General features: G+C 42.9%; 1 protein-coding gene across 1 annotated transcript in view; it reads left to right on the top strand.

The window, feature by feature from the left end:
* patj (PATJ crumbs cell polarity complex component) overlaps positions 1 to 12,651 on the top strand; it is a 446,032-nt gene that overhangs the window by 419,332 nt on the left and 14,049 nt on the right. The window lies entirely within an intron of this gene.

Here is a 12,651-nt window from a genome sequence, read left to right as displayed (position 1 = left end):
ATTGGTTGTAATCTACCAAAATTCCCTGGATTCTGGAGCGGAACAAGCGATTGAAAACCCGCAAATGTAACGCCCCAATTTTTTTTTAAAAAGGCAGCTCCTTGTATATATTTAAAGCAGGAAACTATAAACCAGATAGCCTAACTTCTGTCATTGGGAAAATGCTGGAGTTCATTATAAAGGAAACAGTAGTGGGACATTTGGAAAAGCATAATTCAATCAAGCAGAGTCAGCATGGTTTTATGAAAGGGAAATTAAGTTTGACAAATTTGTTGGAGTTCTTTGAGGATGTAATGAGTCTCAGTGAATACATTGTGATCCTTACCAACGGATTCATTACAGACCCAATCCACGTCCGGACCGGGGTCAAACAGGGCTGCGTTATCGCTCCAACTCTCTTTTCAATCTTCCTCGCTGCCATGCTCCACCTCACAATCAACAAGCTCCCCGCTGGAGTGGAACTAAACTACAGAACCATTGTGGGAAGCTGTTTAACCTACGCCACAAACAGGCCAGGTCCAAGATCACTCCAACCTCTGTCATTGAGCTGCAGTATGCGGACGACGCCTGCGTCTGTGCACAATCAGAGGCTGAACTCCAGGATATAGTCAATGTATTCACTGAGGCATATGTGAAAGCATAGGCCTTACGTAAGACAAAGGTCCTCCACCAGCCTGTCACCGCAGCACAGCACTGCCCTCCAATCATCAAGATCCACAGCGCAGCCCTCGACAATGTGGACCATTTCCCATATCTTGGGAGCCTCTTATCAACAAAGACACACATTGATGCGGAGATTCAGCATCGCCTCCAGTGTGTCAGTTCAGCCTTCAGCCGTCTGAGGAAAAGAGTGTTTGAAGACCAGGCCCTCAAATCTATCACCAAACTCATGCTCTACAAGACTGTAGTAATACCTGCCCTCCTATATGGATCTGAGGCATGGACGATGTATAGAAGGCACCTCAAGTCGCTGGAGATATATCACCAACGATGTCTCCGCAAGATCCTGCAAATCCCCTGGGAGGACACGCGCACCAACATCAGTGTCCTCGACCAGGCTAACATCCCCAGTATTGAAGCACTGACCACACTCGATCAGCTTCGCTGGGCAAGCCACATAGTACACATGCCAGATATGAGACTTACTAAGCAAATACTTTATGCGGAGCTCCTTCATGGTAAACGAGCCAAAGGAGGACAGCGGAAACGTTATAAGGACACCCTCAAAGCCTCGCTGGTAAATGGCGACATCACCACTGAAACCTGGGAGACCCTGGCCGAAGACTGCCCGAGGTGGAGAAAGTACATTCGGGAGGTCGAGTGCGCGGCAAACCAGCCCCACCAACCCCTTCCCTTGACGAATGTCTGACCCACCTGTAACAGGGTCTGTGGCTCTCGTATCGCACTGTTCAGCCATCAAAGAACTCATTTTGGGAGTGGAAGCAAGTCCTCCTCGACTCCAAGGGACTGCCTATGATGATGAATGAGCAGGGTGGATAAGGGGGAAACAATGGATGTGGTGTATTTGGATTTCCAGAAGGCATTCGATAAGGTGCTACATAAAAGGTTACTGCACAAGATAAAAGTTCACAGGGTTGGGGAGTAATATATTAGCATGGATAGAGGATTGGCTAACTAACAGAAAGCAAAGAGTCAGGATAAATGGGTAATTTTCGGTTTCGCAAACAGTAACTAGTGGGGTGCTGCAGGGATCGGTGCTGGGACCTCAGCTATTTACAATCTGTATTAATGACTTGGATGAAGGAACCGAGTGAAATGTAGCCAAGTTTGGGTGAGAAAGCAAATTGTGAGGAAGACACAAAAAATCTGCAAAGGGATATAGACAGACTAAGTGAGTGGGCAAAAATTTGGCAGATGGAGTATAATGTGGGAAAATGTGAGGTTATCCACTTTGGCAGAAAAAATTGAAAAGTAAATTATAATTTAAATGGAGAAAAATTGCAAAGTGCTGCAGTACAGAGGGACCTCGGGGTCCTTGTGCATAAAACAAAAAAGCAAGGGGGATAGAGTACAAAAGCAGAGAAGTCTTGCTACAACTCTACAGGGTATTAGTGAGGCCACACCTAGAGTACTGTGTACAGTTTTGGTCTCCGTATTTAAGGAAGGATATATTTGCTTTGGAGGCTGTTCAGAGAAGGTTCACAAGGTTGATTCCGGAGATGAGGGGGTTGACTTAGTGGGTAGGTTGGGCCTATACTCATTGGAGCTCACAAGAATGAGACGTGATCTTATTGAAACATAAGATAATGAGAGGGCTCGACAAGATGGATGCAGATAAGATATTTCCACTCATAGGGGAAACTCAAACTAGGGCACGTAGTCTCAGAATAAGAGGCTGGCCATTTAAAACTGAGATGAGGATGAATTTCTTTGAGAGAGTTGTAAATCTATGGGATTCTCTGCCCCAGAGAGCTGTGAAGGCTGGGCCCTTATATATATTTAAGGCGGAGATAGACAGATTTTTGAGCAGGAAGGGAATAAAGGGTTATGGGGAGCGGGCAGGGAAGTGGAGCTGAGTCCATGATCAGATCAGCCATGATCTTATTAAATGGCGGAGCCGGTTCGAGGGGCCAGGTGGCCTCCTACTGCTCCTATTATGTTCTTCTGTTTATCCCCATTTTTGTAAAGTCTAAACTCAATTTCTCCAATGCTCTGCTTGTTGCACTTCCATGCTCCATAAACTCCGGCTTGTCCAAAAATCAATCCTACCTATCCTGTCCTGCATTAAGTCCCATTCACCATCATCTCAGTGTTGAATTTAAATTCCCTCCGCATCCTTGACCAACCCAATCTCGGCAACTTCCTCCAGCCATATATCCCCTCCTGTTCTTCCTTCACCCCATTAATGGAAGAGCCTTCAGCTGCCTCTCCTATTGTTTGGGGATTCCTCCTAAACCCTTCCACCTCTCCATTTCTTTCTCTCTGCCTTTAAAAGCATTCTTTTCAATCAAGCTTTCAATCACATCTCCAACTCTCCCACCATAGCTCAGCTTCTGTTCCTTTTATTTAATTCCTTTCACCCATCTGTACAGCACCTTGCAGCATGTTGTGCCTCAAAGGAGTTATATAAATGCTTGTGCCTGATCAAGTGGCTGGAGAGAGAGAAGGAGTTCGTAAAAACGAGCAGAGTTAATGGCGGGGGAGCTGAAAGTTATTGCTTTGGTCTTCCTGATGTTCAGTTCAAGGAAATGTTAACTTATTCATAACTTGATGTCCGATAGAAAGTCCAACAGCATAGACAGTGTTGTAGGATCAAGGAAAGTTGTGGAGAGGCAGAGCTGTGCATCATCAGCATACATATGGAAGATGAACCCCTGCCTGGAGATGCTGTCAGCAAGAGACAATCCCACATAATCGAACAATGGAAAGGAGCTGATGGAGGAGTATGGCATGGCCAACCATTTTGGAAACTGGAGAGGTTGAGGTGGACAAGGAAGAATAAAACATTATGGTCATGGAGGATATAATTTGTGATATTCCTTACCTGCCCGCCAGAGGGTGGATTTTTGCCTACCTGGAATGCTGGTATTTTTCCTCCCTATCTGCCAATTCACAGTGCTCCTTTTTTTTAGGTCCTTAACTCTGCTCCCACCCGAGTCCAGCTGAGTGCACACTTCCTCCCCAGCCTGTGCTATACTCCTAACTGCTCCCGAATCCCAGTCTTTCATTTGCTCTGAGCATGCACTATGTTCTCAGCCGCCCCCACATGGATGATCAGTTTCCCTGCAATTCTTCATCATCGGCAGTCCCTCGGAATCGAGGAAGACTTGCTTCCACTCCTGAAGTAAGTTCTTGTACACAATGACATATTCTCTGGGATTGAGTCTGAGATCGCTATGAATCAATCATAGCTATTTTAAACAGATCTCTACTTCTGATCTGGCCACTTTCAACCATCTGAAAAAAATTCTCGCAGTTTATCCCAAAAGGGAAATGAAAGACCTTCAGTTACCAGTACCTATATGGAGGTGGGAGCAATAAACTCGAGATGGGTGAAATAATTCAGTAGTTTCAGTATTTCACATGCTGATTTTCAATAAATTCTCCTTAGTTTTCAATTATTTCATAGTCTTTTGTAACTACTATCCTTTCTAGCATGCATTGCTTACCTACTCACGTTATTTTTATTTGTGCGTAATATCATGGAAGTTTGACGAGTATATTGTAAAGATTAATGTGTCTGACAGTAATTTACTTGTGCATCTGATGATTTTTCTCAACTACAAGTGCTTCACTCATGTGGTTTATTTTATTATTATGGATTCTTTATGATGCATTGCCAGCCATATATTATCTCACACTATTGTGTTTAATTTGTATTTCAAGTTCAGAAAGCAGGTCAAAAATAAACACATTTTCTTAGAAAATGGTGATAATCGAGCGGTTGAAAGCTTTAAACTCTATTTACACTACAGAAAGCGTAACAGTATTAGTGCTACATTGCTATACAGAAACATTGCTATACAGTGCCACTCAGAAACATGTTTGATTAATCCATTTCTGCTCAGTGCTCTCTTGAAGCAGTGGTAGGATGTCATTCTTCTTTATCTATAAGCACACACCAAAATAAAATAGCTATTATTAACTGATCGTGATCTCAGAGTCAACCGCAGAGAACATGTCATTGTTTACACATGTAATTGCAGGAAAACCGACCATCCATGTGGGTAGTCTAGGAGTGCAAGCCCACATTGTTAGTGTAAAAAAGAACTGCTCTCAATAATTGTGGGGCGAGCAAAGAACTATACAATACAAGCTGCATTTGGGAAAGTGATGTCAAGAAGTTATAATATGGCAAGGCACCTGCTGCTGCATTTGTAACAGCTGTGGTAGCAGCACTGTAATAAAAATTGGTGGTACTCGCGTCTCCAGTATCATGGAGCCACACTTAAGAGATGGGTTCCCTATGCCATTGGACTAAAGTACTAGCACTGGCAAAGCAATGTTTGCATTTCTGGCCTTTGTGGATCTTCACTGACATTGGGGGAAATTGTGAAAAGAGCTTGGAAACGGCATGGCTGTGCAAGATCACAGATGGATAGCTGCTTCAGAGTCACAATTATAACTATTGAAAGCATGCATGTGTAAACTTGCTTCATTATTATTGTTGGCACTCTGAAGTTCATCCCTTAATATAGAGCATCAGTGATGTTAATACATTGTAGTTCCGTTATATAAATAAAAAATCTAAGATTGGTTCGAAGCCAGACCTGGAGAGCAGAGTGTGAATATCTCTCTCGCACAGGGTTTTTAAATTCACTGTTTAAAATGTTCAAGTAGTTTCAACCCAATTATTGAGCAGAATTTGTTGGTGAAGCTGCCCCAAATATTAGTTCCAGTCATATTTAGATCATTCATAAATATAGTGTGTGGGGGGTTGGTGGGAATTGCCATGCATTATGCTAGTGTCGTAGATACTGGCACAATCATATGGAATATTGATGAAGCAGCTGATAGCTGTTGTCAAATATAACCATATAGAAACATAGAAAATAGGTGCAGGAGAAGGCCATTCGGCCCTTTGAGCCTGCACCACCTTTCAATGAGTTCATGGCTCAACATGCAACTTCAGTACGCGATTCCAGCTTTCTCGCCATACCCCTTGATTCCCCTAGTAGTAAGGACTACATCTAACTCCTTTTTGAATATATTTAATGAATTGGCCTCAACAACTTTCTGTGGTAGAGAATTCCACAGGTTCACCACTCTCTGGGTGAAAAAGTTTCTCCTCATCTCGGTCCTAAATGGCTTACCCCTTATCCTTAGACTGTGACCCCTGGTTCTGGACTTCCCCAACATTGGGAACATTCTTCCTGCATCTAACCTGTCTAAACCCGTCAGAATTTTAAACGTTTCTAGGAGATCCCCTCTCAATCTTCTGAACTCCAGTGAATACAAGCCCAGTTGATCCAGTCTTTCTTGATATGTCAGTCCCGCCATCCTGGGAATCAGTCTGGTGAAAACTGTACACAATACTCCAGGTGTGGCCTCACCAAGGCCCTGTACAACTGTAGTAACACTTCGCTGCCCCTGTACGCAAATCCCCTCACTATGAAGGCCAACATGCCATTTGCTTTCTTAACCGCCTGCTGTACCTGCATGCCAACCTTCAATGACTGATGTACCATGACACCCAGGTCTCGTTGCACCTCCCCTTTTCCTAATCTGTCACCATTCAGATAATAGTCTGTCTCTCTGTTTTTACCACCAAAGTGGATAACCTCACATTTATCCACATTATACTTCATCTGCCATGCATTTGCCCACTCACCTAACCTATCCAAGTCACTCTGCAGCTTCATAGCATCCTCCTCGCAGCTCACATTGCCACCCAACTTAGTGTCGTCCGCAAATTTGGAGATACTACATTTAATCCCCTCGTCTAAATCATTAATTTACAATGTAAACAGCTGGGGCCCCAGCACAGAACCTTGCGGTACCCCACTAGTCACTGCCTGCCATTCTGAAAAGTGCCCATTTACTCCTACTCTTTGCTTCCTGTCTGCCAACCAGTTCTCAATCCACATCAGCACACTACCCCCAATCCCATGTGCTTTAACTTTGCACATTAATCTCTTGTGTGGGACCTTGTCGAAAGCCTTCTGAAAGTCCAAATACACCACATCAACTGGTTCCCCCTTGTCCACTCTACTGGAAATATCCTCAAAAAATTCCAGAAGATTTGTCAAGCATGATTTCCCTTTCACAAATCCATGCTTACTTGGACCTATCATGTCACCTCTTTCCAAATGTGCTCTATGATATCCTTAATAATTGATTCCATCATTTTACCCACTACCAATGTCAGGCTGACCGGTCTATAATTCCTTGTTTTCTCTCTCCCTCCTTTTTTTAAAAAGTGGGGTTACATTGGCTACTCTCCACTCCATAGGAACTGATCCAGAGTCTATGGCATGTTGGAAAATGACTGTCAATGCATCCGCTATTTCCAAGGCCACCTCCTTAAGTACTCTGAGATGCAGACCATCAGGCCCTGGGGATTTATCGGCCTTCAATCCCATCAATTTCCCCAACACAATTTCCCGACTAATAAGGATTTCCCTCCGTTCCTCCTTCTTACTAGACCCTCTGACCCCTCTTATATCTGGAAGGTTGTTTGTGTCCTCCTTAGTGAATACTGAACCAAAGTACTTGTTCAATTGGTCTGCCATTTCTTTGTTCCCAGTTATGACTTCCCCTGATTCTGACTGCAGGGGACCTACGTTTGTCGTTACTAACCTTTTTCTCTTTACATATGTATGGAAGCTTTTGAAGTCCATTTTAATGTTCCCTGCAAGCTTCCTCTCGTACTCTCTTTTCCCTGCCCTAATCAAACCCTTTGTCTTCCTCTGCTGAGTTCTAAATTTCTCCCAGTCCCTGGGTTCTGGCCAATTTGTATGCCACTTCCTTGGCTTTAATACTATCCCTGATTTCCTGATTTCCCTTGATAGCCATGGGGTTGAGCCACCTTCCCTTTTTTATTTTTACGCCAGACAGGGATGTAGAATTGTTGTAGTTCATCCATGCGGTTTCTAAATGTCTGCCATTGCCCATCCACTGTCAACCCCTTAAGTATCATTCACCAATCTATCCTAGCCAATTCATGCCTCATACCTTCAAAGTTACCCTTCTTTAAATTCTGGATCATGGTCTCTGAATTAACTGTTTCATTCTCCATCCGAATGTAGAATTCCACCATATTATGGTCACTCTTCCCCAAGGGGCCTCGCACAACAAGATTGCTAATTAATCCTCTCTCATTACACAACACCCAGTCTAAGATGGCCTCCCCCCTAGTTGATTCCTCGACATATTGGTCTGGAAAACCATCTCTTATGCACTCCAGGACATCCTCCTCCACCGTATTGTTTCCAGTTTGGTTAGCCCAATCTATGTGCATATTAAAGTCATTTTGTATATACTTACCTTATCAAATAATCATGAGGCCTGACAGCCATAAATAGGACAAAAGTGATTCAGTATGGATGACACCCCACAACAAATATACTGAATGAAATTTGCAATTTTACATTAAAATGGAGGCAATGAAAGTGTTGATTTCTGAGTGGATCTGGACAGCTAATAAATCATTGTTCTTAACTATAATATCACTGATTTACTAAGATGTTTCATTCAACAACAAAACAACAGCTTGCACTTGTAAAGCGCTTTTTATCAGGCTGCATATAGTGACCCCACTATTCCTGTCCAAAATGGAGATGATTATGTCTGGAGACCTCACTGCTATAAGTGACTAGGATTGATTTTACTCGCATCATTTTGGGATGGGTGTCTAAAATTTTGATGGAAGAGATGGATAGATCTTTAATCTTTGTTTAAAGGAGAACTTTAGGCTCAGTCTAAGTTAAATAGCAAGGTTGTATTTGTTTTTTTTAGGAAATTGGTTCATCTCATAAATAAAAAGATCCAAATTAAAGAGTTCCTGGTAAATGCATTTTAGTTGCTGAATTATTTGGGGGGATACTGGTTAACATAGGGCTGAGAAATTATCTCTGTGCTTTGCTGATACTTTACGTAATGATCATTGTGATGGATTTGCTTTTAGCATAATTTGGTAAACATACAAATACTTAGGAGAGATGGGGCTGGTTTCATCAATGTGTAAACAGACCAGTCACTGGCCACAATGTGTAAAAAAAAAAAAAAAAAGTGCTTCAAGAAGGAACTTAAAAATGCACTGCCGAGGAATCATCTTAATAAGAGCTCACTGTTCATGGTGCTTAATCCTGCACTCGTGTTTTTTATATACCGGTTATTTAATTTAATTGGCGCAATCTCTCAAAAATGTGGCCGATTTTATTATGTGCATATTGGCCTTAAAATTCCGATGTCCCAGATCCGTAAGAAGTTTCTACGGACCCAGGAAGGCATCGGAAAAGCCGGTTTTCAGCACGCAATGCGCATGCGCTAAAAACTGGCTTTTCCGATCCGTCAACAATCTGTCAAGTTTCTGGCTTGACAGATCATCCACAGATCGGGAGCGAGGGCACTTGCAGGGCAAGATTTCCGATATTTACGAATATCTTGCCCTGCAAATGTGCTTTAAAATCTTGCGCCTGAAAAAGCAGGCGTATAGCCTACTTTTACAGACGCAAATGTTTAAAAATACACAAAAATAAAAGTTATAAAACCACATTTTATTTTTAAAAACCCTCCGCACTACGGTAAGTTTATTTTAAGGCTTAATTAAAAAAATGTTTTAAAATGACGGCAAACTTTTTTTATAACAACTTTAATTTAAATGAATGTTAAATGTGTACTTTATTTTCTATTTTTTTAATTGTGTTTTGGGTGTTTGGGGGTTGGAGGGTAGGGGGCTTCTCATTCATAGTAATAGAAGTTCCGTACATACGGAACTCCTATTGCTATGAATGAGAAACTATACTGTACCTGATTGGCTGCTGTCTCCAGATCCCGGTCTGCGCATGTGCACGCACTGCGCGCGCAGTCACCAGAGGCCTCAGGCTCGGAAGTTCGGACGGGCGCAGCAGCAGCAGGTAAGTGTGCATCTTTTTTCTGTTTTTAGGTCGTTTGCCCGTGGGAAGAGGTCAACCGGAATTTCAGGGCCAATGTCTTTTGAGTATTTGATTATTTTTCATCTTGCAGTACATTGAGATTTCCATCCTATTACATCTATAATTGTCATTTTGTTAAATTAAGATTCTTAATAACTATACAAGAGTATTCAAATGAAATAATCAAGAAATAAGTTATTTTCAGTTTACTCAAAACTTTCTTGCAACACAACAGCAACTTTCACTGGTACAAACCTAATTAGAAAAGAATTTTCAAGACTAAGGGGGAGAAATTGCGCAGAACCCTGTTTAGGGTGCTAACTTTGGTGGGAGCGCAAAAGTATCACTGGCCGCTACCCAATTCCAATAGATGCAAACTTCCGGTTTAGCACTCCAGGAGGGAAGAGGAGCTCTAAATCAAGCGCTACCACTTCCCTTGGAGCACTAAACCACGCAGGAGGGTCAGTAGCGATGCAGCACTGCACAATGTCTGGTGCATTGCTGGCGGGATCGAAGACTCCTTCCCTCCCTGAAAGGGAATGGTCATTGCTGCAGGTTCTGCATTAAATATACTTCCTGGGTGGACGACGACAGCTGCGACCTGCGCCAATCAGCCCCAGCACTCTAACAGAGAGCAGGGCTGATCCATCACGGCCGAAGAAAAGGGAAAAAAAACAATGCTCAGAGGGTTGTTACAAGAGTTTTCACTTACCTTAGCGGCGATCCCTTGAAATACCAGCCCCCAAGCGGCCGGCCCACCTCACAACACCTCCTGCAGCTGCTGGGGTCGGAACCGAAGTTCGGATCGGGTCGCTACCGGTTCTCTGCACAGCCGGCTGACGTCACGATCTCCGGGGCACAGGAAATCGTGGCGCTAGATGTTACCACTGCCGGACACCTCCACGGCAAGTTTGTGGGCATCGGTACTGTTGCCGTGCCTGGTCGCAGAGCCGGTAGTGCCCTCTTATCGCCCCCTCCGGAGGCGCTAATGGGGGGCGCAAAGCAAAGGAGGCCAATTTCTAACCCGAAGATTTAAAAATGTAGCTCTAATGCATTTAATAACTGGGCTGTATATTTCCTTCATCATACTGTATCAATAATACAATATTTCCCCTCTCTCTCCTCCTCATGCCTCAATGATATTTCTCCCATAGAGAGCCACCTGCCCCCACTCCTCCTGCAGCAGAGAGGTTCACCCTCATTTATATCTCTGCAGTTTCAGGAATAATCACCATAACTCAATTCAGACATTATTGCAGTTTTTGTCCTTTGGATGGGGTGTTAAACTGAGACTCTGTCTACCCTTTCCAATGATTCGGGTGGCTGATAAATATTGCATGATATTATTCAAAGAGAAGCAGTCCTAGCCAACATTCATCTTGCAATCAACACAATGAAAAACAGATTAAATTGTCTTTCATCTCATTACTCCTTGTGTGATCTTGCTATGCCACATTTTCCTACCTAAGAACAGTCAATACATTTCAAAGCAATCATTGAATGTGAAGCACCTTGTGTATCTGAGAGACGTGATGAACTTGTAAATTCAAGTCTCTCTTTAACGTCTTTCGTAGCAAACAAGTTTGAGTCTCAGATAGCTTACGTAGGATTTACTGCACAGGATCAAGCCATTTGGCCCAACCAGTCCATGCTGGCATTTATACTTCACTCGAGCCTCCTTCTGTCTTTCCTCATCTAAATCTATCAGCATAACCCTCTATTCCCCTCTCCCTCATATGCTTGTCTTGTCTCCCATTAAATGCATCTATAGTGCTCGCTTCAACCACTCCATGTGGCAGTGAGTTCCACATTCTCACCACTCTTTGGGTAAAGAATTTTCTTCTGAATTCCCTATTGGATTTCTTAGTGACTATCTTATATTGATGGTCTCTAGTTATGCTCTTCCCCACAAGTGGAAACATTCTCTCTCCAGCCACTCTATCAAAATCTTTCATAATTTTAAAGACCTCAGCTGCTGCCTTTCAAGAGAAAAGAGACCCAGCCTGTTCATCCTTTCCTGATATGTATACCCTCACATTTCTTGTATCATCCTTGTAAATCTTCTCCACACCTTCTCCAGTACATCAATATCCTTTTTATAATGTGGCGACCAGAACTGTACGCAGTACACCAAGTGTGGTCTAACCAAGGTTCGATACAGGTTTAGCATAACTTCCCTACTTTTCAATTCTAAACCTCTAGATATAAACCCGAGTGCTTGGTTTGATTTTTTTATGGCCTTGCTAACCTGTGTCGCAACTTTTAGTGATTGGTGTATTTGTACTCCGAGATTCCTTTGTTCCTCCTAGACTCTCACCCTCCAAGTAATACGTGGCCTCCCTATTCTTCCTACCAAAATGTAATAACTCATATTTATCTGTGTTGAACTTCATTTGCCAATTATATGCCTATTCTGCAAGTTTATTAATTTGTTGCAGTCCTCCTCAATGTTGACCATCACCTCCAATTTGGTGTCATCTGCAAATTTAGAAATTGTGTTTTTGATTCCAAAGTCTAAATCCTTAATATAAATTGTGAACAACAGTGGTCCCAGCACTTTCTACAACTAACAGCTATCTTTACTGCCTACTCTCTGCTTTCTGTCTTGACGCCAGCTAGCTATCCATTCTGCTGGAATACAATGTCGGAAAGTGTGAGGTCATCCACCTTGGGGGGAAAAAAAACAGTAAAAGGGAATATTATTTGAATGGGGAGAAATTACAACATGCTGCGGTGCAGAGGGACCTGGGGGTCCTTGTGCATGAATCCCAAAAAGTTAGTTTGCAGGTGCAGCAGGTAATCAGGAAGGCGAATGGAATGTTGGCCTTCATTGCAAGAGGGATGGAGTACAAAAGCAGGGAGGTCCTGCTGCAACTGTATAGGGTATTGGTGAGGCCGCACCTGGAGTACTGCATGCAGTTTTGGTCACCTTACTGAAGGAAGGATATACTAGCTTTGGAGGGGGTACAGAGACGATTCACTAGGCTGATTCCAGAGATGAGGGGGTTACCTTATGATGATAGATTGAGAAGAGTGGGTCTTTACTCATTGGAGTTCAGAAGGATGAGGGGTGATCTTATAGAAACATTTAAGA

The sequence above is a fragment of the Pristiophorus japonicus genome, chromosome 8 (genome assembly GCF_044704955.1).
Source record: "Pristiophorus japonicus isolate sPriJap1 chromosome 8, sPriJap1.hap1, whole genome shotgun sequence".
Classification (NCBI taxonomy): domain Eukaryota; kingdom Metazoa; phylum Chordata; class Chondrichthyes; family Pristiophoridae; genus Pristiophorus; species Pristiophorus japonicus.
Note: the sequence above shows the minus strand (reverse complement) of the source record. Positions and strands in the feature narration are given on the sequence as shown.